The sequence below is a fragment of the Anoplophora glabripennis genome, unplaced genomic scaffold (assembly GCF_000390285.2).
Source record: "Anoplophora glabripennis isolate ALB-LARVAE unplaced genomic scaffold, Agla_2.0 scaffold476, whole genome shotgun sequence".
Taxonomy (NCBI): Eukaryota; Metazoa; Arthropoda; class Insecta; order Coleoptera; family Cerambycidae; genus Anoplophora; species Anoplophora glabripennis.
In genome coordinates this window covers 173,308-200,714 of record NW_019416653.1, presented here as the reverse complement: position 1 = coordinate 200,714, position 27,407 = coordinate 173,308, and the positions used below count along the sequence as shown (strand labels likewise).

The 27,407-nt window shown below is 32.4% G+C and overlaps 1 pseudogene; it reads right to left on the bottom strand.

Moving 5' to 3' along the window:
• The window catches only part of LOC111691806, a 29,003-nt pseudogene extending 1,716 nt beyond the window's left edge, over window positions 1–27,287 (bottom strand).
• Between the last annotated feature and the right edge of the window lie 120 nt (window positions 27,288–27,407).

Sequence of the window (27,407 nt, the reverse complement as noted above, 5' to 3'; positions counted from 1 at the left end):
CAATATAATCAAAATTTTAATTTCTACAATGGTAATCTGAGATAAAAGTTATAATTTTAATGCGAGGGATGTACTTGGTGAATTGACAGCAAATTATCAATATTTGGCTTGAGTTTAGTTAAGTATAACCGTAAATCTCCTCGCTCTGTAATATTTAATCTGCTCCGTTTTTTTGTCAACAAGTTTGTTACGGCACTAAAACTGCGTTCGACAAGATATGACGAAGGAAACGCTATGAGAAATTTTTCCACAATTCCCCACAGTCCTGGATATTTTTCAGGTATTTGTGCCTGCAGCCAAAATGATTGATACCCTCTTTTGAATGCTACTTTGAGCTCCTCATTAGTGCTAAGCTCGAGTAGCTCTTCTTGCAGTACCACATTTTCCACTTCAGTTTCATCATATGGATTTATTATCCATGGTGGTATATCCATGGACAGAATATCTTCAAATCTGATTTTAAAATCATCATACAGGGCAATCAAATGTTGAACATACATCTGAATATCTTCGTCGAGGCATTCTACCTGCGATAAATTGGGAAACTGGGAAAATTCACGTCGACCAATATTTTGCTTTATAAGTTTCAATTTACCAAGAAAAGCTGAAATTACACTCTTTGTTTTTATCAAATTGAGGCTGTCCCCTTGTAACTGTAGGTTGAGGTCATTGAATTTTTTGAACAAATCTGTCAAATACGCAATGTCTGCTTTGAAATTCATGAGGTTTTCTTTCAAAACAGGATCTTGAGTGTTCAGAAACTCTAAAACAGAATCGAAAAGCAAATAGAATCTTGATAGACATGCACCTTTCGACAACCATCGTACTTCGGTATGTAACAGCAATCGTTGGAAGTCCTCATCATTTTCGTCGCACAATTGTGCAAATAAGCGAGTATTTAATGCATTGCTTCTTATTTTGTTAACTGCATTAATCACAAATTGAAGCGCTTGGTGCAATCTATCACTCAAATTTTTCGCTACTAGATGTTGTCGGTGGATGACACAGTGAATTGCAATTACCTCTGGTATAATCCTTTTAAGATGACTTATAAACCCACGATATCGCCCGAGCATGGCAGGAGCTCCATCTGTTGGTACCGAAATAATGTTTGTGAATGGAATTGATTTTTCCGTAAAAAAAATCATTCAGAACATTAAAAATTGATTCACCTTTAGTGTCAGTCTTCAAAGTTTTCGCGAATAGTAACTCTTCAAACATTTGTTCGCCTTTGATAAATCGAACATATGCCAATAATAATGCTTCATTGCCAGGTAAAGTTGACTCGTCCAGTTGAATAGAAAAATGAGTTGTTTACAGATAATTACACAATAAACTTTCAACATCAGAGCTCATTTCATCAATACGTCTTTGTACAGTGTTGTTACTCAAAGGAATTATTTTAAGTATGTCAAATGAAGATTTGTGCAGGACAGTTTTTAAGACCTCTTCAACAGCAGCCAAAATTAACTCCTCTCCAATGGTATGCGGTTTCCCAGATTTTGCTATAAGTAATGAGATATTGTAAGATGCCCGCAAGCCATCGTCGTTGCTTGCAGACGTTGAAGCGAACATACTATGCACGGTGGGTCTCTTTTCATATTTTCCTTCAATGTTTGGAAATATTTCAAATCCTTACCTATTTTGTCAGGATGACACCTTCTTAGATGATCTTCCAGCTTCGATGGTTTCATAGAGTCATTGCTCAAGACTTTGTTGCATAAAAGACACATGGGCAATCGCTTGTCTGCATTTGATGGAAGAAAACCAAATTTCAAATATTCAACACTGTACTGTCGACGTATCGTATCGACGACTAAACTAAAGTATTTATTTACGATTAAACGACTAAGTATTTATTTACTTACTTATAAAGATAAAAAATTAGGACTCTCCACACAAAACGCACGCATCACTTAAAAATACTTAAAATCAGTTAATTTAAGAAATTAAAAAAATACTGTTATAATTTTCCTTGACCTATGAAATCTTTATTCTTGGAATGGTTCAGAACCTACTGTTTGTGGGTTTATTTTTCCCGCAGGTACAAGTTGCTAACAAATAGATAGGTAGGTACTTACTTTTCCAACACTGGCAAACAATAATATCAATTCACTTTAATTTTCAAAAGTCTGAAAACTACTTCCGTCACTGGTGAACACTTATATAGGTACACTTTCTTTTTTGAAATTCCGGAAACAACTGAGTAATGTTTATCATTCGCATTCGTATTTATATTAGAGAAAAATCCAACAAATTCATGCAAGTTCAGACACGACTTTAAGCCCCGGTGCACACTTGCGGCATTTTACCGTTGCGGTGCCGCAATAGTCGTTAAAATACAATTAAATTGATGCGACGAAGTATGCATCGCCTGATCTATTTCTTAGAACTATGAAGCCGCAATGCGGCATCGCACTGGCACCGCGGCGGTAGAAAACCGCAAGTGTGCACCGAGGCTAACTAGACGGGCGGGCGGCGCGGCATCGGCGAGTCTTGACACGCTCTTTCTGAATATGGAATATGCAAGTTCTTACAAAAACAATTGCTGAGCTTCTTATAATATTGTCTGCCTATATTCATAGGAGAAGTCAAGCTTCTTATAATATTGTCTGCCTATATTATTGTCTGCCTATATTCATAGGAGAAGTCAAGTCGGGTCACCTAATACATTTTTATAGACCCCCGTTAACGAGTTGTGGACCCCCATTTTTTTTCCACGCAAGCGTAGACCCCTGTCGGGCTCCCGTGGACCCCTGGGGGTCCACCTGGACCACTTTGGGAATCAATGGTTTAAATGTATATTAATTTCGAGTAACTTGAAAAGGGCCGTGAAGATGGTACCACTCACATATTGCTTCTGCAATCTCGACCACAGTTGATAGGGGCCCGTTAAATGCTTCAGAAAAGCGTGATCACCAGGAGAACAGGCCTTAGCTGGCGGCGGCGGGCCTTAGCTGGCGGGTCTCAGCCAGGACAGACGGAGGATCCGCGATTTGAATTAATTTCAACACTGTATATCCTAGTTAATCATTTATGAGTGATTTATTTTTGCACTCAATATTTAGTTAATTAAAAATCAAGTCTGAGTAAAAAATAACTCAATAGTTAAATTTAAATCACATTAGAGAAAAAGTCAACTCTATATTGGTTTTATATACTCAGAATAGAGTCAAAAGTCGCTCAAATGATAGTTAGTAGTAACTCGGATTTGAGTAAAACTCACTCATTTCTGATGCAATAGTTTCACTCATTTGTACTCATACTAATAGAGTGAAAATTTCACTAAATCTGTGGACAGAAATTAATACATTATTGAGTAAAATTGAGTAAAATTTGAGTGTAATTTTTTTACAGTGTAATAGTTAAATTTAAATCATATTAGAGAAAAAGTCAACTCTTAATTGGTTTTCCATACTCAGGATAGAGTTAAAAATCACACTTCTATTGCAATAGTTTCACTCATAAAATTTTAGTTGTATTTATACTAATAGAGTGAAAATTTCACTCAATCGGATGTGAAAAGAAATTGACACATTATTGAGTAAAATTGAGGGAATTTGCGTGATTTTTTTTACAGTATAGTTGTTCCTTATAATAATATACAATTTATAGATTTGATTTCTCTAATTTTTTCATAAGATTTTTAACAACTTTCTGAAATTCGTTATCAAATGTGTTAAATATTTCATCTCCAAAGTTCTTAATTTTTTTGAATATTATTTAAAGTAATAGAATATGCCACAATAAAACTGTGAAATTCGGAATTTCATTCGTACTACAGGGTGTTGAAAAAAGAGTGTAAAATATTTCAGGAGGTAATAGTATGAACCAAAATAAGCAGAAAAGTCTTAATAAATATGGGTCCGCGCGTTTTTCAAACGTTTTATTTTATTAGGAATAAACCGACAAAGGAAGCTTTTAACAAACTAAAAACAATGTTACAGAAGATGTTCAAAGTGCCCTCTGTCCATTTCCAAGCAGGCACGACATCTTCGTCTCAACGATATTCGAACTCTTTCGAAAACACCTTCCTTGGTTTGGATTTCATGACACTTTTGATTAATCCGTAGCTGCAGCTCTTCCAGGCTATTTACAGGAGTACCATACACTAATGTCTTCAAATATCCCCAAACAAAGAAATCTAGAGGGTTCAGATCAGGCGATCTTGGAGGCCATAAAACAGGTCCGGCCCTTCCTACCTATCTATGTGGAAAAGTTTGGTGTAAATGCTCTCTAACGGTCATAGAAAAATGAGCTGGAGCACCATCATTCTGGAACCACATTTGTTGCCTCTGATTCAAAGGAATGTCTTCCAAAAACTCATACAGTGTGTTCTGCAGAAAGTTGAGGTAAGCAGCGCCTGTTAATCGGTTTGGTAAAACAACAGGACCTAGAAACTTGTCACATACCATACCCATCCAAGTGTTTAATGAAAAACGTGCCTGATGTCCAGATTCTATTAGAGCATGAGGATTTTCGTCGGCCCAAATATGCGTATTGTGAAAATTAAACACTCTATTTCTTGTGAACCCGGCCTCATCGGTAAAAAGAATATTTGCAAGAAAACGAGGGTCTTCAGAATTATGACGTAGAAACCAGCGGCAAAAAACCAAACGTGCTTGATGATCATTTATTAGATTTAAGGCCTGTACTCGTTGCACATGGTATGGATAAAGCAGTTGCTCGTGAAGGATTCTCCAAACAAGAGGACCACTAATTCCTACCTCGGCTGATATTTTCCGCACACTCGTACCTGGATTCTGCTCTACCAGTGCTAGAATTTCTTCTTCTGCTCTAGGAGTGGATACCGACCTTGGTCTTCCGGATAAATGGCACTGTTTGCTCAAGGAACCAGTATCACGCAATCTTTGGTGAATTCTTCTTGTGAAGGAATCTGGCGATTTGGATAAGCGTCAACATAAAGACGTCGCGCTTCGGTGGCGTTCCCATTAGCACGACCATACATGAAATGCATGTCTTTTAATTCTGCGTTAGAGTAACCAGCCATAGCGAAAGAAAACTTGTGCACTGAGAACAACTGTCAAATACGTACTGTTTATTTCACTAAACATCAACCAAGTATTATAAGAAAATACACAACGTTTTTGCAAAATAAAAAAGGGGCTAAAAAACATAAAACATTCCATATCCCCGCAACCGTTACTTTGCGGACCCATGTTTATTGAGACTTTTCTGCTTATTTTGGTTCATACTATTACCTCCTTAAATATTTTGCACTCTTTTTTTAACACCCTGTATATTTTTCATATAGAATATAGCGATGTAAGTTAATTGTATGTATATTGAGAAAGACATTAGTTTGCATTAAACCATTTCCGCTTGAACTAAACTAATCCTAGGTGTGAATACAGTCTAGCATATGTAGTGTCAGCTATTATAAGTGTCAGATCTCAAAATATTTAACTTTAAAAAAGTGTGAAGTGGATTTCTGAAAGTTGCTCGAAAAGCAAGTACTGCAGGAAATTGGCAGGAATTTCATTTTCCTATTTCAAATGTCCTACAGTTAATTATTGATTCTCAGTGAATTTTTCCAAGAACTAATTTCTTAACCAGAATAAATGTTTTACATTTATAATAAGAAAATTTACCAAATTCATCTTTATGATGAAATTTTTTAAATTAGTATTTGATTTCGGAAAGCTGATCACTGATCACCGCGGCGCGGAATTTAACAGGACTGTAGTCACATTACTAATGAAAATATTAATATGTTTACAGAAAATATGTCGTAACATAGTACTAATACCAAAAAGTAAGGCTAAGTAGAGGATAAAATACCTATATAAATTTAAACGACACTACTTGACACCCTGATAGATAAACCTTAGTGTTGAGATAAGGCTTTCATGGCATATTGGAATGAGTTAAAACATATTATCACGAGCTTGAATGGGCGTGGTTGAAGAAAAAATGTTTACTATGTTTTCGAAGTACAATATCATTTGAGAATCTTGTGAAATATCTCTCTCTTACGAGAAACTCTTATAACCTTTTGAAACTTGAACGGGCCCTGAAAGATTTAAATCATTTAGTATTCCTTTAGTTTATTTTTCTGTAAATATTAATACAAGACCTTAATCTCTTAGCAAAATATTGTTGTAAGTTTGAACGCTATCAGAAAGTTACCCATATATTTTGATAATTTTTAAATATAGCTAATATTTGGTTGCTGGAAAGTGTCACCATTTAATTTCTTTTGACTTGCCCACACCTATTAGTTACTAATACCTACAATATCTAAATTCATTCTAGCAGGATGCAATTTAACGTTTAGTGCAAGAAATACACCCACTTACAGTGAAACTGTAGAAATAAATTAACAGTAAGTACTATAATAACAGTTTGCTGCAAGAAAATCGAACAGGACTTCTATTTTCTCAAATATTTATACAGTGGTAATAAATCTTCTAACTCTTTACACATTAACGAAGTTAGGCGTCTGTCGAACCCTTGTTACGGTTATTTATTTACGTTAATGCCTTGTCGACTCCTTTTATAGACTCATAGTTTTATTACTTTAACAAATACCTTACACTTTTTACGTTGAAATTATATCACATACTACACGCTATTGTGATTGATTAACGCTGATTAACATTGTCATAATATTTATTAAACTCAGTTTATTTACAGTACTTATTAAAATTGGCATTTTATACGGCTTAGAAATGAAAAATGACGGAGAAGATTATTTGTCCATTTAAAAAGTGACAAATGAATTCATATGTGTCACGTCTATATTAATGTAATAAAGTCGCAAGTGCCGGATACACAGTTTATTAAAGAAGTAGATGCAGTGTGGACTGTGTGAAGATAGATGTTCTATATGCGAAATTATTTAGGGTGCTTTTTGCTTAGCATATAAACTGCAGTGACAAAATTATTACATGTCATAAAAGAAGATGAGAAAGTCTCATAAAAGCAGGGAGACGCGAATTCAGCTACCTACGTTAATTTTAATTTAAAAATGTACACATATATAACTTTATTGCGTCGAGTAGATGTTTAGTACAACTTAAATTTATTAAGTTGAATCAGAATTGCACAATTGTAATTTACGGAGAAATGCAAATTAAATTCGTTGGGGTGTTTAAACTTCCATTTTTTTTCATTGCAAACTTAATATAAAATATACTTATAGATAGATTCGTTGTTTATACAGGGTGATTTACTACTTATCCAAAAAAATTTGGCATGGGAAATGGAGTCAATATATTTGTAAAATCCTTATAGTTTCCGAGAAAAAACTTATTGAGGTTGTAGTACTTTCAAGCATTACATCACTGGACAACTGTAATCTCTAGCGTCATTCGCAATACGCGTGGAGAGCCACTTGGTCTCAGCGACTGCGAATACAGGAATCCGATTTTACAATCGTCGTTGCGATATTATTTACAATAGTTCCTTAGTAATTAATGTCAAAAGTGGCTTGCGTGTAAAGCAACTCGTAGTTGATGGATTTCATTTTAATTTATGGTGATGCAAGAAAACATTTCGATTATTGGGAAAACATTTGTGTTATGGTGAAGCAGGACAACATTTGTGTTAGTTCGTAGAAACTGAGTAAGACGAGTTCAAATTTTGAACAGTTGTTGTAACATCAGATATGTCAAATTATTTTATTAATGAAAACCACAAATTAATTTTATTAATTAATAATAACAATAGCGGCAAAAGCAGTCGAATTTGCTGATAGGTGCAAAAAAATTCTATTTATTCCTTTCCTTGCGGAATTCTTTCAAGTTTTTGTCTGTTTTTATCATGCCGCTGTGCCGGTCACATTGTGCGAGGTCAGGTTTTACAGTGGACCAGTTTCCAGTGCCGTGCAGAAGTGTACTTTTAAATCATTTTCGAACTGCCCTTTTTGATTGTTTTGTTACAAAATTGTATTTGTAAGAGTCCCCTGTACATCCAATTTCTTTTTGGATAAGTTCTGAATCACCCTGTATATCTTTGACATGCAAACTTGTTGTATTTTATTTTTGCAACATCTTCAATGGCAGGGAAGTTATAACTGAAACGAACATTCTCTACAACTATTCACAATCTCATCATTTATGATTAGTTTAACAAAGTTCTAGTCGGTATTCAGAATACCAGTTCCAAGAGTATTTAAGTTTTATTAATTTTAATTCATTTAATCATTTATCGACACGTGGAGCCAAAGTTTACTTATTTTAAATTCTTCAAATTTTGACTGTTATTTTTATTCAACGGTTCTACGTGTCATACTGGAAAATGAAAATTTCGGGTGAGTGTCGGCGAAATACGATTTTAATCAAAGTTTGCGTTAGCTTTAACTTTGTACTTATGTAGATGGCAATCTACCTAAGGGAGCCAGAGAATGTGTCAGCTTTTCAGGCGACGAATCAGAGGTACATTTGTCTGGTATCTTTATCCTTTCCCTGTGGTGACATCAACATTTCCGTAGCTTTTTCAGTGTGAAATATAATTAATTAGCAGGTACACAAGTTTATAATGTGTGTACGTAATTTTAATTTAGAGTAGCTACGAGTATTTAGAATATATGTAAAGGAGTAGAGTCTTAAAGTGTAAAAATGACAAATCTTTTGCTATATAGTCTCTTTGAAATTATTTAATTAACTAGAAATCAAAAGAAATTAAAAAATCGCTTAATGCAAATGACAGATTCTAGGTATTTTTTTGCAATTTTAAAGAAATTCATGTCTAATAATAGAATGTTGTTGTGAGCACCGAGGTCTTGCATCCATTGTGAATGCCGCTAATAAAAGTTTTAAAATAGGCCTGGGTTCCGTTCGAAGGCAAGCATTAGCTCTACTGGAGTCTCGTTGTTACCCACCCTAATGTAACAAATATCTTTTCTTTATTAAACGGACGTGCATGGAATTCTCGTCATTGTGTCTGCACAACCTGTGCTACGCATTGGTGCTAAAAATTTTTTTGGGTGGTATTGAGATGTTTTCGTCTGTTAAAACTCTTGTGACAATATTAATATTGCTTCTGCTTAGCATGCTAATTTTTCAATATGCTTCAGTTCATAGAAATCAGATCCCTATAATCATTCGTCTGTTGATCGTTTTTGGATAAAAGTGTCAACGGATCTTGTTACATAATACTATGGTAGCTCGAATTGTTTCGCTCCTTTTTCTGATGAACAGAACTAATTAACTTTGAACGCAATTTAAGTACACACCAATTAGTTCTCTATTGTGCTTAGAGACATTTGAGTGAGTTCACTAATAATGAGACGTTTGTCGACTTAATCCTGAAACACCCTGTATAGAACAAAATGAAAGGTATTGTATTTTTATGAGGTAGATACGGATATAAAGTTAAATAATAATATCGATTTCATTATCACATTTTCTACATCATTGAAATTCCATTCGTTTTGTTGATGTTATCATCTTCGTCAAGCGTAAATAAATTTATTATGCTAGAATTCTACTCACGTATATTTTTTAATGCCGATGCACAATAAAAAGAACAAGATTTTAAAATCCATTATTCCTCTGATGCCAAAACATTTTGAAATTTATATGAAACACATATAATGTGTATATTTTGTATTTGTACGTATTTCTAACATAACAAATAAATTTGTTCAAGCGTAAATCATTTATACTATTCATTAATTTTAACTGCATGGTGTATGAAAATTATATCATATAAAGAATATTTTTTCCATTAATATAAGATGAAATATTTCTATGATCAAATGTCTCGCGTATCTTTTTAATATTAATTATTAAAAACTATTGAAAAGTAAACTTACAAAATGACCAATTGACATAGTGACAAAAAATAAATTAAATTTCATAAAATTTGTATAAAGGTTGACTTCTCGCGAAAATAAAATAGTTGGTTCAATAAACCTTTGTTCCAAAATGCCCCCTTACAAAGACACAGGGTGTTCAAATTCATAAAAAAATAATATTGTCTTAATATTTATTACTTTTAGTATTTATTAGCTTTTCAATTTGTCCTTTATTTATTTTTTTTAGTTTAATGACATTTGTTATAAGAGCATTACAAAAAAACTAATTATATTAATGTGTCAATCCAATCTATCAATTCCCACAAGTAAAACCTTTTTCAATAAACACATTTTGGAATGGGATCAGGTAATAAATTTGAATATTTTTCAATTATTGCCGTGAAAAAAAGCAGTCCCCTATAAATCTCCGATTCCAAGTCGTCCTTCATTCTCTCGCATTCTGTTGTCCTAACTGCAGTTTTTGTGCAGTGTGGTATATCCATTAACACAATCCTGGTAACGACAAGCCCGATTTATAAGAAATATGAGAATAAATGCCGCTGTTTGGGAACAATGGGTATTGTTCATCCAATATGCGTTCCCTTCCATAGTTCACGTATAATAATAATTATTGTGTAACGATCCATGTGAATTACAGATAAACATATCACAACTGAAACTCGTGGATTTGAAAAATGTTGCGTCTTCCAGTATGTTTAGTTCTAACATCTACTGCGTAATTATACCTTTTCTATATATACAAAGAATATAAACAATATATAATTCGGACAGGCCATATTGATACATATACGTTTACAAAAAGTGTTACAGTAAGAGGAAATCAAAGCAGCAACTGGTTTGAAATAACGAGCAAACGATGTTAAATCCTAGATAAATCGTTAGAGAATTTTTTGGATTTTTTGTAGCAAACAAAAACTATGATTATTCCATTGGCAATTATGCACCCTACGTATTTTAATTACAGTATGTAATTGTAACTAGAATTCTACTTCAGTAAAACAGTACCTACATACACATTATTACTGAATTCTCATAGTAAAAAGAGAATTAAATAGTGTAGTAAGACTACCTAAAACAATTATGATTAAATTAATTACATATTTTATAATGAATTAATTATTAGGGGGTATTTTTAAGAGAACTCCATTACTTCTTAAGGCGTTTCAATAAAATTTTTTGGGTTGCCCAAAGTGAACCGAGACCTATTTTTTAACAAAAATATAAAGGTTGCTAAGAATAGAAACGGTTTCAATATTGTAGTATTTAATAAATCGGAAGATTTTAGGAAACTATAAATATGTGAATGAGGATGTATAAATTTCAAACTATAAAAAATGTTGGGTTGCGACCGCTGGGCGAAGGGGTGGTCCGGTCGGAGTGATTCTGTTGTCGTTAGACCTTTTTACGATGAATGGAGGTGCTCTGGACGTTTCACAATTAAAGGGTAGCAATGGGGAGAAAATTGGTGAATATTTACATTTTGGTTATATTTATAGAATCTGTCGATCTTTGTTAATTTAACGTTAATACCAAGATTTTCATGGCCAATACAGTAGGTGCTGAATTTGTGTGTAGGAGCGGCAAATCAATATATGGTTTTCAAAGGAAAAGAAGGGAAATGACAACGGCAGTTGAAAATTGAAATCATTTTTTCCTGGAATTACTAATTTTAGCGATATATGAGGGTGTACTTTTCCCAGTATTTATGTGTGCCGTTTGAAAAAAACATTTTCGTAAAATCTCTACAAAAAAAAAGTGTGACAAAAACAAAAGACTATTAAGTAGTGGTCCATATGTCTTAAAATGACGGACTAAAACGACTGAACAATAAAATGTTGGATTATTCTTAATAAGAAATAATTCAAGTTAGTTAGAATTCGGTATTTGAAATGTTTGCCTAAAATTTTATTTTTTGCAATTAAAACGTATACTCAAAATTTAAACGATTAATTGCCATAAATCTAGCGACTTTACTTTATTTACGAATTACTTTGCAATAATTCAACCGCAAAAATACTTAGTATCTCGATAAAAGAAGCAAATTTAGATAAATCAGATATTTAACAACAATATTACGAACATACTGTTTTAAACCAACTAATTTACTAAGGTCTATTTCCGAAAATTTAAGCTTTTACTACAATTAGGTTCTGATGATGTCACCTGCAATACATCAGTTTAATATCAAGCAAAATTACGTAATCTGCTCCATTATAACCTAAATCGCTTTATAAGACTTCAGTAACAATTACCATAAAATGTTATTGCTTTGATACAGACAGAACTTCAAATAACAGCGGAATGTTCGGAAATATTTTGAATAGCTTTTCTGAAACAGTTGTTAATTGTATTCATTATGTGCTATAGAACGTACGCACTAGGCAAGTTTAGCGACAATAATATTTATAAGAATTACGCCAATGGGATTTCTTACCAGATGGGAAAAATATCTTTAAATTATCGTTAACTGTAATTAGTTTTTAAATATTTACTAAAATAACTTAAAAGTTGATCATAGCGTTTGCAGAAAGCTGTGCTAGGGTCAATTACCAATTAATTATCAACGTACTTACTAATTTAATTTTGTTTCTTAACATTTATTTGAGTTATCTGAATTTACACAGGTATCAGATTGCATGCCAGAATTACCTATTGTATTCAGCATCACTATATCTTATTCCAACGTCTTATTCTGCTGACAAAACAATTCTACTGTTATAAATATTAGTAAGTGATTCAAGATAAGTTACAAGCATATTGTGTACTCTGTATGAAATGTATTAAATAATAATAATATTATTATTATTATAATCTTTTTCTAACTTTGTCCTTGTGATAAATAATTTTTTTTAGAAAGTGATATTGGAAAGTTCAAACCTAACATACAGGACAAGGATCAGGACAAGTTAACAAAAGTGTAATAAACTTTTATAGCATAGCACCAATTGAATGTACAAATGTATTTTCTATATTAAATATTTATTAAAGTATTCTATAAAATGGCGAATGCGCGAGTAACAAATATTGAAATATGATTTTTATGAGAAATTGCTATTTAAACATACTAATTGATGTATTTTTACTTTACAGTTAGGTACTCTTACGTTTTCTATTAAATTTAGCATAATTTCCATGCACTTTCCCATTTCAGCATACGGATTTGAAGATTTGATGACTTTAATTTAAAATCTGGATTCTAATATTTTATTATTCTCGTATATTGTTAGTATAAGTTATTGATTTGTGACATCGTTTTCAGTTTTCTGTATTTATTTAATATTTTGCTAAAAGTGAAAAAAATAAATAAATTAAAACAAGGGTAAGTTTTATGGAAATAGTTTTGCATAACCAACGTCTTACTGAAAAAAACAGACAAATAAAAAACACAAAAAACACATCAATATATACGAGTATATCACAGATAGGAATCTTTGACCTGCCCTTGTTGTTCTCGGTCTTAGCTCTGTGGGGGTGGCCCGCTATCATGGCTTTCCTAGGCCAACAACAACGAATAAAGAATGCTGCCAGAATATCATCAGTAATCCAAGAATCCTAGAAAGAGTCAAAGAAAATTTTCAACGCTATCTTTTGTCAACAACGGAGGATATTTTCAACGTTTGTTGTAACTTGGTATAATAAATTTTTTATAATTTTTTTATAGTATCCGAATTAACACATTTTTTTGATATCTATTCAATCAAGTAAGCGCTTCGATTTGTGGTCCAGTGGCGGGCATCAAAAATTTTAAATTAAAAAAGTATGCAATTTGAAAAAGTAAAGTGGAAAAAATTATTGAACAAATGATGTTGCATTTGATGTGTTAAATATGTAGTAAAATTTTGGCACTTATTTCTGGGACAAAAAGTAATTTCTTCCGTTAAAATAAAAAAAAGTTTATAACTTTATATCCTTGCTGAATCAATGATTCAAAGATGGGATGTAAAATTTTGTATTACATAAGGGAATATCTTTTTTTTAATTATACAGGGTTGTGTAACTGTTAGTAAATATATTAGGAGGCGACACAAGATTAAAAAATAAAACTACTTTTTTCTGTAACACTTGTTTTTGATACATGGTGTCAAAGATGAAGCATTATCTTTCCCAAAACGAAATGTACTGCTTTAAAAGTAAGTTGGTACAGGTAATATGTGGTACAGGTATGTTTTTCAGGGTACTTAATTATTGTTAGTCTGGTCTGGTCATCTTTGAGATTACGTTTTTTACAGTTTAATTTCAGTGTAATAGAAAATACTGTTATTTTCGAGAAAAACACAGTTGACTAATCCAAACTCGCCGATTGTCAATTGTAATTTTATTCCTTTGTGTGCAGACATTCAAGAAAAGCAAGGGTTATACTTAAAGTGTAGCTTCCTCGGATGAAATAAAAGGAGTTAGATCAAGTTACCTCGGTACAGTTCTGCTTCTTTAAAAAATTACGTGTCTTCAAAGAAATGAAATCAAAACAATTATGTGAAGTCCCATAACTTTTTCTGGAAACAAAATTGTAATAACTTGATCTAAGTCTGATTATTTTCATCCAATGGAGTTTCAAGCTCTTCATTTATTCATCAATTAATCTATTCATTTTCGGACAACTGTGTACTTTTTTATGTAAATTGAAATTTTACATTATAAAATATGATATACATTGTAAAAGACCTATGGTTAATTATAAAGTGTGACTGGGAGAAGTAGTAGTTAGCGAGCCCTAGCAGATAATTAAAAACTACTGTATTTCAAAACGAACGATAGGAAACACAGAAAAACATTTTTAATGTTCTATCATTGCCTATTTTTACACTAATTTCTAGATCATCCTGTATATTGCGGCAAAATTGAACAAAATTTATTTTACATTTTTTCATATCTAATAGAAAAATCTACGTTTTAGGATACCATTTCATGCTTTCCAATTTTTTCACTAAATTTATATAAGTACTCACTTATATTAAACTTAACTTTTAGGAAGAATTTCAAGATTTCAGTAATAATTTCTTCATAAAATTTAAAAACCCAATCTCCACTAACAAATCTATATAGAGCAATGTTGTCACAAGACCTACTGAAAAACTGACACTAATTGAATTTCATTGCAATTATAAGGAATTCCTGACTGTAAACAGTGTAAGCAAGTAAAATTAATGAGGTTATTAAAATTTTTCGTAGCTATTAAGCTGAATTAAATTTCAGTTCTATTATACATTAGGCATCTGGTTCCTGACTGAATAATTGTATTAGTAACATTATTGTTTATCAGTCTTAAGTTAATATGATTTACGATCCGTTTTATTTAATTTAAGTAGAAAATGTTAGGGTTTCTGTCTCACATTAATAGTATTGAATTAATCTTGAGTTAATGAACCATATTAATCAATTAACGTTTAAATATTTTCCAAGCAGGATTTATGATGTCAAGATAAATTGTTATTTAGACGTGAATATTGTAGCTGATTGCTTATTGTGATAAACATACATGGTTTATGGTGTTAAAAACACGTTGCTCTAATATTGAGTGAAAATTACACATGCATACAAAATAAAGAAATTGGTTTATCCTTGAGACTATATAAATTATTCCAGGATATGTTTTGAACAGCTGAATATCAATGAGACGTTTTATCCAAGTTCATGGATTTTTCCTAACCTCAAAAAGGTTATGATATTAACATTCTGGGATTCAAAACACAACAACGGAGGTAGCATCGATTTAAACAATCATACAACAATTTAGCGCTATGCATTTTCACCCGCCGAATAGAAATTTAAAGTCAATTTGCAATGATTAAATCATGGTAACCCTTAACTTCAAAGATTTGCCTGTATATCGTTGAAATCGCACATGTTGGGATTAGAAGCTTGGCATGGAACTGAAAACCTAGTTGCATTGTATTATTTTTTATTTGTCTCCAATCTGAATCTTTTCTTGGTAAAACGACCCAATGTCGTTTTAAAGGAATTGTACTTCAATAACTTTTCACTGATTATGAGAAACCTAAATGTTCTTTAAGGTGATTAGATCACAATTTGTTTTTACACTATTGGAAAGGAAAACCAAGACGGTCCAATTCAACTGTCTTTGTTTGCATTAGCAAGGAAATTTCCAAAATTTTCATCTGTTATAACCTATTCTCTTATTTTCAATGTCTGCTTGAGATTTATTCTTCTTGGATGATCCTCAACGTCCAACAGAAGTCGACCATCGCATTTACGTTCAATTGTCTTGTATATGTGTACCTTATTTCTTCCATATCTCGGCGGAAATATTCGCTTCTCTTATAATCGTTGGAAATTAATCTATATGGGAATACAAGGATATGCAATATCAAGAAAAATTAAGTAATCTGCTCCATTATAACCTAAATCGCTTTATAAGACATCAGTAATAATTACCGTAAAATGTTAATTGCTTTGATACAGACTGAACTGCAAATAACAGCAAAATGTTCGGAAATATATTGAACAGCTTTTCTGAAACAGTTAATTGTATTGATTATGTGCTATAGAAAGTACGCACTAGGTGAGTTTAGCGACAATAATATTTATAAGAATTACGCCAATGGGATTTCTTACCAGATGAGAAAAATATCTCCAAATTATTGTTAACTGTAATTAGTTTTTAAATATTTATTAAAATAATGTTAACTTAGATGTTGCGCCTTATAGAAAACTCTAATAATTCTTAATATTTTTACTAAATACTTAAAGGTTGATCATAGCGTTTGTAGAAAGCTGTGCTAGGGTCAATTATCAATTAATTATCAACGTACTTACTAATTTAATTTTATTTCTTAACATTTATGTGAGTTATATGAGTTTACACAGGTATCAGATTGCATGCCAGATTACCTATTGTATTCAGCATCATTATATCTTATTCCAACAGCTGACCAAACAATTCTACTGTTATAAATATTAGTAAGTGATTCTAGAATAGTTACAAGCATATTCTGTACTCTATATTAAGTGTATTAAATAATAATCTTTTTCTAACTAAATAACTTTGTGCTTGTGATAAATAATGTTTTTTGGAAAGTGATATTTTTTTCCCCGAAAAAAAGCTATAGTGACTGGCCTAATATTGGAAAGTTCAAACCTAATATACATGATTACTAAGTTAATAGAACTCTATCGATGGATCAGGACAAGTTAACAAAAGTGTAATAAACTTTTATAGCATAACATCAATTGAATACAAAAAATGTATTTTTTATATTAAATATTTGATTAAAATATTCTATAAAATGGCGAATGCGCTAGTGACAAATATAGAAATGTGATTTTGCTGAGAAATTGCTATTTAACATACTAATTCATGTAATTTTAATTTTTTGGAAAGGAAAACAAAGACGGTCCAATTCAACTCTATCTTTGTTTGCATTAGCAAGAAAATTTTCATTTATTTTTATCTGTCATAATCTATTCTCTTATTTTCAGTGTCTGGTCGAGATTTATTCTTCTTGGATGATCCTCAACGTCCAACAGAAGTCGACAATCGCATTTACGTTCAATTATCTTGTACATGTTTACCTTATTTCTTCTATATCTCGACGGAAATATTCGCTTCTCTTATAATCGTTGGAAATTAATCTATATGGGTATACAAGGATATGCAACTTCTGGTTCTTTAACTATTCTGCTGAAGTTTTGTGGTCTCCATTCTTGTGAATATCTAACTTCTTGAGAATTAAGCTATGGTATATTTTCTGACAGAAATTGTTGGAGACAAAGATCTGGTCTCGTCAACATTTTTCCAATTTGCTGTCTATCACAAACGCTTTCTTTCAATTTTGCATTGGTGACCTTGAGAAAACGATTTCCACACGGAAATTTAATGCTGAACGAACTTTGGGTTTGGCATAATGGATCAAACAATCTCGCCAAATAAGTCAGTGTTCTATATGATTCTTCATTAACGGCAAACGCCGTTAGGGCGTAGAAAACGGCATTGTTAATGTTTTCACGTATTGAGTGTAAATTAATAAATCCTCATCTAGAAAGGTTTAGATTCGAAGCAAACAAAAGAGAATTGCAACAAGTTTTTTTCAGTTTATGCATTCCTAACCAGAAAAACTGCGACTTCAGAAAATTTTAGAGCGATGACCTAACCGACCTAACCTTTCATGATTGTAACCTCAAACGTTAGGGAAGCATGATCGAGGAAAATCTACTTCAGATTCATGTTCAGTAAATAGTCAAATAGGTCTATAGACCGTACAAGGGTCAAGATCATCTCGATTCCACGATAAGTCATTTCTTTTTATTTTGTTTTTGTTTTTATTAGTACGGTGTTACAGGTTGGCAGTGTAAGTATAATATAAATATGAAAGAGTGGTAAGAGAGTGATGGGGAATTGTGCAAATAAATTACTTTTTTATGCTTTTTTATGTTTTATAAAAATGTGACCCAGGCAAATACCATGTAGATGTAAACGACAATATGAAATGTCGATGAGCCCAGAAGGCAGAATGCGAAAGTCAGGTAATATATTAAAGTCCTTTATACCCTCGGTTTAAAGCCGCTTTTAATTGCCGGTAAAGGCTTTTATGTCACATAAATGCTGTGTGCAAATTTCATTATTCTTGTTTCTACCAACTGACACGTCCCTTATACAGAGTGTTAAAAAAAGAGTGTAAAATATTTAAGGAGGTAATAGTATGAACCAAAATAAGCAGAAAAGTCTCAATAAACATGGGTCCGCAAAGTAACGGTTGCGGAGATATGGAATGTTTTATGTTTTTTAGCCCCTTTTTTTATTTTGCAAAAACGTTGTGTATTTTCTTATAATAGTTGGTTGATGTTTAGTGAAATAAACAGTACGTATTTGACAGTTGTTCTCAGTGCACAAGTTTTCTTTCGCTATGGCTGGTTACTCTAACGCAGAATTAACAGACATGCATTTCATGTATGGTCGTGCTAATGGGAACGCCACCGAAGCNTGTACATGTACTCTGCAGGAAAGATTTATCTATGTAATACTCCAAGTTGATTCACAATGAAATGAGATGTAAAAATTGTCTACAAAAACAGTATTAATTTTCGCATATCATGCAATTTTAAAATATATCTCAAAATGTCCTACTCAAAACTAAATTTGAAGTACTAATAAATCAAATGGGCTTATATGATGAGATTGATCTATATCTATTTATTGTATATTATAATTATTTAAAAATTTTTACAGCATTGAAAAACTGACTACCGCAATGTAACTGACATAAATTTGAATATGGAAAAAGGCAAAAAAATTTCTCTTAACCAACATTCCATATCTCCGCAACCGTTACTTTGCGGACCCATGTTTATTAGTACTTTTCTGCTTATTTTGGTTCATACTATTACCTCCTGAAATATTTTACACTCCTTTGTTAACACCCTGTATAGAAAATACAGGTTCGGACTGGACAATTAGCCATAATATGAAAAAATATTATTTTAAATTAAATGGGATTCATATAATATGGAAAATAGATCTAAATCGTATATTTACGTATTTAAAATTATATTTATAGGGATGAGGTTCTTAATCATATAATTTAAGGTTTTAAATATTTTACAATTCTACTTTTTCTAGATGAGAAAAAAAATACGAATTTATTATTATGGAAATGTTTATATTAAAAATTTATATGTATTTCAAAATGTTTGCAATGATTTGATTCTGTTTTTAGCAAACACATAAAGTTGGATTCCAATTTTTTAATTCTCAGCCATATAAACTAAACCATATTTTACCAATTTGTAGTCAAAATAATAAAAAAAAATTGTTATAATTAGATATTTCTGTTGTAATGTAAAAAATAAATTTAAATATGTAATTATTTAATAAAATTTGTAACTGTCATCCAAATCCTTGTGGCATATAATTTTTTCAGTCATGGTCATTGTCAGAAATTTTTTTAACATTCCTTTGTCTGTGAATTAATTTATTATAAAGAAATGTAAATTTTTTTTTTTATATAAGCTCATTTCAATTCTTCTCAATTTTTACTATAAGTGAAAAATAATTTTTCTAATTTTTATTACATTTTTTACAAAAAATGTTATACAGCGTGTTTGTAAATAAGTGCGAAATATATATGTTAGAGGGTGGTTGCCATAGTTATTCTGTGAAAAAAAGTTCATATAAACGTTGGTCTAAATATGCTTCGTTTCCGATATACAGAGTGTTTTAATTTTTTATTTATTTTTATTAATTATTTCAAATAGTTTGAAAGATACTGACTCAAAATTTGAAAAACGCTTTGGAGGGTTAAATGTGAATTTTTGGGATGATCCGAATATTTTTATTTGCACCAGTGGCGTTCATGCGACAATGGCACAACCAAAAAAAACAGTACGCCACTGATTTTTCTCGTTTTGATATTTTTTTAGAAATCCGCCATCAATTCTGAATGAAAATGGTTTCTTCAATTTTTAGGATCGTAGGATTCACCGTTTTTGAGGAAGAAAATAAAACATATTTTAAAGCAAGTTGTGTATTTTTAATGACTATTGATACATTATCTGGTAGGTTGCTGACAATATTTCTAAATAAAATACAACAATCAAATTTCGAGTCAATATCTTTAAAACTCTTTGAAATAATTAATAAAAATAAATAAAAAAATAAAATTTAAACACTCCGAAACCTACGTTTATATGAACTTTTTTTCATAAATTAACTTCGACAACCACCCCATAAAATATTTCGCACTTATTTACAAACACCCTGTATAACATGAATAAAAATATAAGAGACATGATGCTAATAAATTTGTTTGTTTATACGCATGAGCATCATGATCACCTTACAATATAATAAATTTAAGTTTTGTATTCAGGAATTAATTTATCTTATTTATTATTATTTATCTTATTTTTGCGTTGATCTTCAGATATTGCAACTATGTTTAAAAATGATCACAGTAACTAAATACCGCAATTGGTTCAACGAGTGTGTATTCTGTGTTTGAAACAAAATTATTTGAATCATAAATGAGCATAAAATAAGTTGTATTTCATATAAAGCTATCCAACTCTTTATAGGTCTTTATTTTTGAGTTATGAAATTATAATGTACATTTACCATATGTTACTGAATAATGGGTTCATTGCATTCAACTTGCAAACTATGGAAATATAGGAATATTTTCTAATATAAAAATTGTAGATCAATGAACATGTTAAATTAGAGATCATTTATAAATTTCTAATGAAAAACAAAGTCAAGATGCGCTTACTTGAAACGAGGCACATCCCAGCAGCCACAATTTATCTTGATGTATATTTATTTGGTCATTAATATTAAACGTATTGATTTGCACTCTCGTAATTTTTCAGGCATCCTGAAAGTCTTATAGAATTGAAACGCCCTATTAATTTTGAGGCGAGTAAATATGTTTTTTGTGTTGTTTACTTTTTAAAATATAACCTTGACAGCGAAAGTGAGATACTAAATTTAGAAATTAATAAAAGTGTAAGTTCACAGTACGTTTCAGCGGAAAACAAAGAAACCCTAAGGTGATGTTGTTATATTTCTTTCTGAAATTAAATTATGAATACAAAAAACAATTTGGTCATACTGTTAAACTTTCTGATCTTTTGAAATGTGCAATAACAGTTTACTATTGTCATAAGTATTTCAATGCATATAGGGTGGAGTTTATTGTGAGAAAAATTAAAATAAAAGTTATATATAAAAAAATGTATCAGGTTTTCTGAAGAAAACTTCTATTATGACATGGAAAAATAGTTATAAGTACGGCTCTGAATGAAATGGTACCGATTCAACAGATTAGAGTATCGCCTGGATAGTAGGCTTTGAATCTTCAACCTCCACGCAGATCATTGCTGATAGAAGCCGAAGGAGTATCCTTTTTTTCGGGTATTTTAAAGCCACATAAATGAAGACTTTTAGTGGGGTGTTTAGGGTACTAGTTTCACAGTATTATTTAGGTAAATCAAAACATATTTTTTTATCTGTTGAGCTATGCTTAAAAAAAAGTTGAAAATCTAAAAGAACGTTTAATTCTACATAAAAAATGTACTCTTGTTTAGGTCGTCTAACTTTATCGTTTTTTGAGTTTTATGAATTTAAAAGTTTCAGTTTATTTTGTAGTGATTTTTTATCCTCTAAAGATGTAAATAACAATAACAATTATTGATAATGGTAATAATAACAAACCTTAAATTAAATGCTGGAAGTGTCCACCACCTACCTCAATATATTTTACTATACACTCTCTTAAGTTTTTCTGAATATTAAACAAAATGACCCTATTATTTTTAAATGCATTCGCGGCTACTTGTGTTTTCTGCCATAACACCTAAACAGAATTAATTTCTTCATGATACACCGCATCCTTAAAGTTTGATCATACTGAGAAGTCCAGATGGTTTAAGTCTAGACTTCTCGGTGGCCAAGTAATTCAGTCCTACGGCCAATCCACCGATGAGGAAAATGTTCGGGGTTTTCCGTTTGCATATTTTGTATAAACTGAGCAAATTGTAGGCGGGCTGGTAAATCTTGAGGCAATAACTGCTGAACCGGAGTATAATGATATGGTTGGAGCATTTCTTTTTTCAAAATTCTACAAATGGACGATTGGCTTGCCCCCGTTGACGCACTTAACCGACGAGTGATAGTGATAGAGTTTAGAGTACCATGGTTACTTTTTGGTTGAAAAGATCCAGATTCGCCTAAGCGGTTGTAAAGACTTCTGAATAGTTTATAATTAGGTTGCAATTTATTTGGGAACAATTGTACATATCTTCGGGCCACCGCATGTCCATAAAAATTAGCCTGAGTAAAAGCTCAAATTATATCACTTTTTGAAAAATTATTATGTCGTGGCATTTTTTGATCACTAGCTAATAATTTTGCACGAATAGTAAATCACACGCACGCAAAGTACGCTAATACTTATTGACATGAAAATTTGACACAAGCCTACTTAGAAAAGAAATAGCAGTATCAGCTCCTGAAAGAAAATAACCACGAAATACATTGAACCTTTTTAATGCAAATAACTGAGGAACCGATAAAGTTAGGCGACCTAAACAAGAGTAGTATTATTTATTTATTTTTAACTTTTTTAAGCATAGCTCAACAGATAACAAAAATATGTTTTGGTTTACCTAACTAATACGGTGAAACTATCGCCCTATGGGAGCAACGTCAAAATAAGCATCAAATTCGCAATTCTCGCACCAAAAAACCCAACACTACCAATTTTGAGAGTCATGCTATCAAAACTTTCTCAATTACTGAGAATTTTTAGAATAAAATGTAAACATTGAACACCCTGTATTTCTTAAACCAGCAACATTCGTACAAGGCATGATGAACTCAAACATAATATTTTGGTGTCTAGTATCTTCAGCTTAGTGTTGACCCATTCTTTCTGGCTCACCCTGTATAGGTGTTTTATTATTTTAGGGCCGACATTTATTTTTTGGTCAATCCTTTCAAAATGTCATAGTATTTGATTATAATTGAGCTATAATAATTATATAATTTCACCTCATACATCATCAAAAATGTCGGTGTAGAATTTTATTTTCTATAAGCACCACAACCTGTATAAAACAGACTTGTATATCTATATCTCAAATGAAATGTAAATTAATTTTAACACATTAATTATTTGTCAGTTGCACACTCGAAAATCATATGCAATTAATTAATTTTCATTATTATAATTGCGGCTGTAGGTATTTGTGCATATACATTTTTCATTTTTCACTGATATGTTAAAACAGATCATGTATCCCAATTCGACAATTTTGTTCTTACTTGTACTGTAATCGACTTTTATAGAAATTTAAATATGAAGGTTTATGTAGTTCCAATATTAGACAAATTATGTGGCTAGTCGCTTTAAAAATAGAAAAAGTTGAAGCCTACTTCAGGCATAATGTGAGGTGCATTTTCTAAACAAGTTATTATTGTTTCTTTATAAAATGATACACTTTCCTTGTTTTATTTTTGTGCTCTAAAAATAAGCTTAAAATTATTACGCACAGCCGGCACATCCAATCGTAATTTCAGTGAATGGAATTTTTAAATTGGGAGCACACTGTGTCCTATTCGGTCGGTTATAAAGTTTATTTAAAGGAAGGCAATAACAGTTATTGGTTGAGAACCCTCTCTGTTTTACGCTGTTTTACGTTAAATAATGTGGTTTCAACTTTACAGTTTAAAAACCATATTACCAGTTAAATAGGCTGATGAAACGCTTCAAATTATTAACTTCATTAGTGTCCATATTCATTATTTTGATTTAACTGTGATTTCAGTTTAATTGTGTTTAATCCAATCAGGTTGCGCAAATTTTAGGAAGTTGACCTATTCCTGTTGACAAAACGTATAAAAATAAAACAAGATCAATATTTTCTTCCAAAAATGGTCGCTAAAGACTCTACGATCCTTCAAATTGAAATAACATTTTTGAATCATTAACTTGAGGTGAAAATTCAGAGCTTGTCGGTGGATGATACCATGCTAAGGAGTTGAGTTAATGAGCAACATTAGTTAGTTATCAAGTCGGACCGATAAAGTCGACAACTACGTATTCGGCCATTCCTGTTTCATATCAGGCGTGAAGTCAGTCCGCAGTAGCTGCTTTCAAACGGGGATTACAACAGAACAGCGGTGGCTAACCTCCGTTGCCTGTCAGAAGTATTCGGGAGATGATAGAATTCTGCTTAAATTTAAACTGTTGACGGTTTAATTTTGTTACTATTTTATTTCGCACAACGTAGATTTAAAAGCAAATGGCAACGCTGATAGTGCACTGATATGCAAGTTCCGGGTGTCCTGATTTACGCCTGTCAGTGGCGGCGTACACAAGGATTAAAGTGTAGTTTTTAAAATTAATTATAATTCGACTATTGAATTTTAGATTCGTACCCAGGGGAGTACGTACTATTACCCCAAAAAAACTGACCGCCACTTGAAGTTACACCCTGTATTATATTAGTTTTATGTTTTTTAAGTAAGTACTTTGCAAAATAAGAATCTCTTCTTCGAAAAACACTGTGACTGGATAATAAGTCTTCTAAATTTATATACTTGCTGTATTGTGGCTTTCAATGCATGATTTGAATTTTACGTATGAGTCGTTTTCAAATTCCAGTTAGCTCTAAGCCCTTCTCTCGGTTCATTATTATAATTTTTCTCTCTGTATAATTTTGGCTAAAAAATTCTCAGTTTTGCTAGAATCTTGCTATTAGATCTAGTGGGTGCTCTGTATTGTCTTTGCGCTGTACAACTGTCTATTTCTGTTTATCGATATTCCTATATACAGGGTGGTCCGAATTTTATGCAGGAAACTTCGAGGGTAGATAGATCTCTTTAAAATAGTAGGTGTTTGCCTTATAAACATAGGTCTGGAACGGTCTCGTTTTAGAGATACAGGGTGTTGAAGTTGTTAAAAGAAATTGATTTTTTGCTTATATCTCCGGAATCTATTAACCGATTTCAATAAAATTTAGTACAGATAATGTATGATAGTAGGCCTTGTATTTCCTAAAATATGAGCTCTAAAGGTTCAACCAGTGGTGCACAACAGCACAGGGTCACCCCCTTTTTATAAAAAAAACCTACGCCACTGTAAAGAAATAAACAAATGCAGTAATTGTACGCAGTAACAGAGTGATCATAAAAGTATACACGGACACATTCAAGAAAGTTTCAATATGTATACAGGGTATCCCAACGAAAATTTTGACCCTCCTATAATTGGAAAACCGAATAATATTTCAAAATTCGCCGAGACCCGTCGATTTTTGTTCTTGGGGGGAGCTTTTTTGACAGTCAAGCCAACTCGATATGTTCATCCCCCTAATGCCTAGCAACCCCAACTTAAAAATTTCAAATGCAACTACCCCACTTGTGGCACATCATTTTAAAGCCCTTTTCATTGCGAATACAGTGACGTACCGTTTTTAGAAATCGGTTGAGATTTGACAGAATTATTGGTTACAAACGAAAAGATGACAAACCAACTTACGCGTAGTAATTTCTACACAAATGCCCACCACTAATAAGTTTTTCATCTACTACACATGACCGCATTACCTAATTGTTATTGATGTGTCTATCAGTTTACAAAAAAGTCAGAAATGAAATAAAAAAGCTGAAGCAAATAATAAATCAGATTTATTTGATGAATTGCTCAAAATGACCCCCGTTAACTTCCAAACAATAATACAGTCTGTTTTCAAATTCTGTTCGAACATTATTAAAGACATCCGCAGTTATTAATCGGCATTCTTCTACAATTCTCTGACGTAGCACTTGCAATGTTTCCGGCTGAGTGGCGTACACTCGTGATTTTAAATGACCCCACAGAAAAAAGTCCAAAGGGGACAGATCCGGAGATCTTGGTGGCCATTCGACGGGACCTCTTCTGCCAATCCAATGCCCCGGGAAATGGTCATCCAAAAATTGTCGCACAGCAGCAGCATAGTGCGGGGGCGCACCATCTTGTTGGAAGGTTATTTCATTTTCTAGTAAATTGTCGTCACTTTCTAAAATCTCATATATCCTAGGATCAATTGTACTTTCCAATAATTCTAGATAGGTGTTTTCATCGAGATTACCTTGGATGAAAAATGGTCCAACAAGATGGTCGCCCAAAATGCTTGCCCAAACATTCAATTTTTGAGGTGTCTGAGTATGAAATTTCGTGATTAAATGCGGATTAGTATCACTCCAATAACGACAATTGTGTCTATTCACTTCGCCATTCAACATAAATGTGCATTCGTCGGAGAAACATGTATTGTAGAGAAGATTTGGATTCAGTAGAAGTTGTTCACTAAAGTATTCGCAAAATTGGTTACGGCGATCAAAGTCATCTTCATGTAACTCTTGAACCAGCGTCATCTTAAATGGATGAAACTTGTGTTTTTTCAAAATTCGATGAACACTGGAACGGGATACGCCAGAAGCTTGAGACACAGTTGTAATCGATTGCTTATTATCCATCTGTACATGACCCAAAACTGCCACTTCAACTGCTTCATTTCGAACTGGCCCAATTACTTCACGTTTCTTGTTTAAAAGCGAACCTGTTGCAACAAATTTGTCAATCAGGTGTTTAACGTACTGGTGGTTTACATTTTTTTCAGGATGATTGGCATTAAAAATTCGTGCTGTAGCTTTAGCGCAATCGTGATTTCGATAATAAATTGCAACAATTTCTACTCTTTCCGCGATAGAATAAACCATTTCGAACACACGTTAATACAGTAGGTAATGCGCCACCTGAGACCACCCCCACTCCTCCTCCTTCCCCCTCCCCTCTTCCCTTCCCCCTCCCCTTTTCCCTTTCCCCTTTCCCCTCCCCTCTCCCCTTTCCCCTCCCCTTTCCCCTTCCCCCTCCCCTTCCCCCTCCCCACCCGCGCCAGCCAATCTGAGCGCAGCATTTTTGGCGGGGAAAAATGGCGGGAAATTCAAAATGTTGTCACATAGGGCTTTGCCCCCACCTAGGGCTTCGCCCCCTCGGGGCCCCATGCAGGTATTTCCCCGTAGGTATGCAGAATCCCCCACGTAGGGCATTAGTTGTCACTGTTGCTGCTGCTGTTGGTGTTGTTGTTACTGTTGTCGATGTCGTAGCTGTTGCTGTTGTTACCA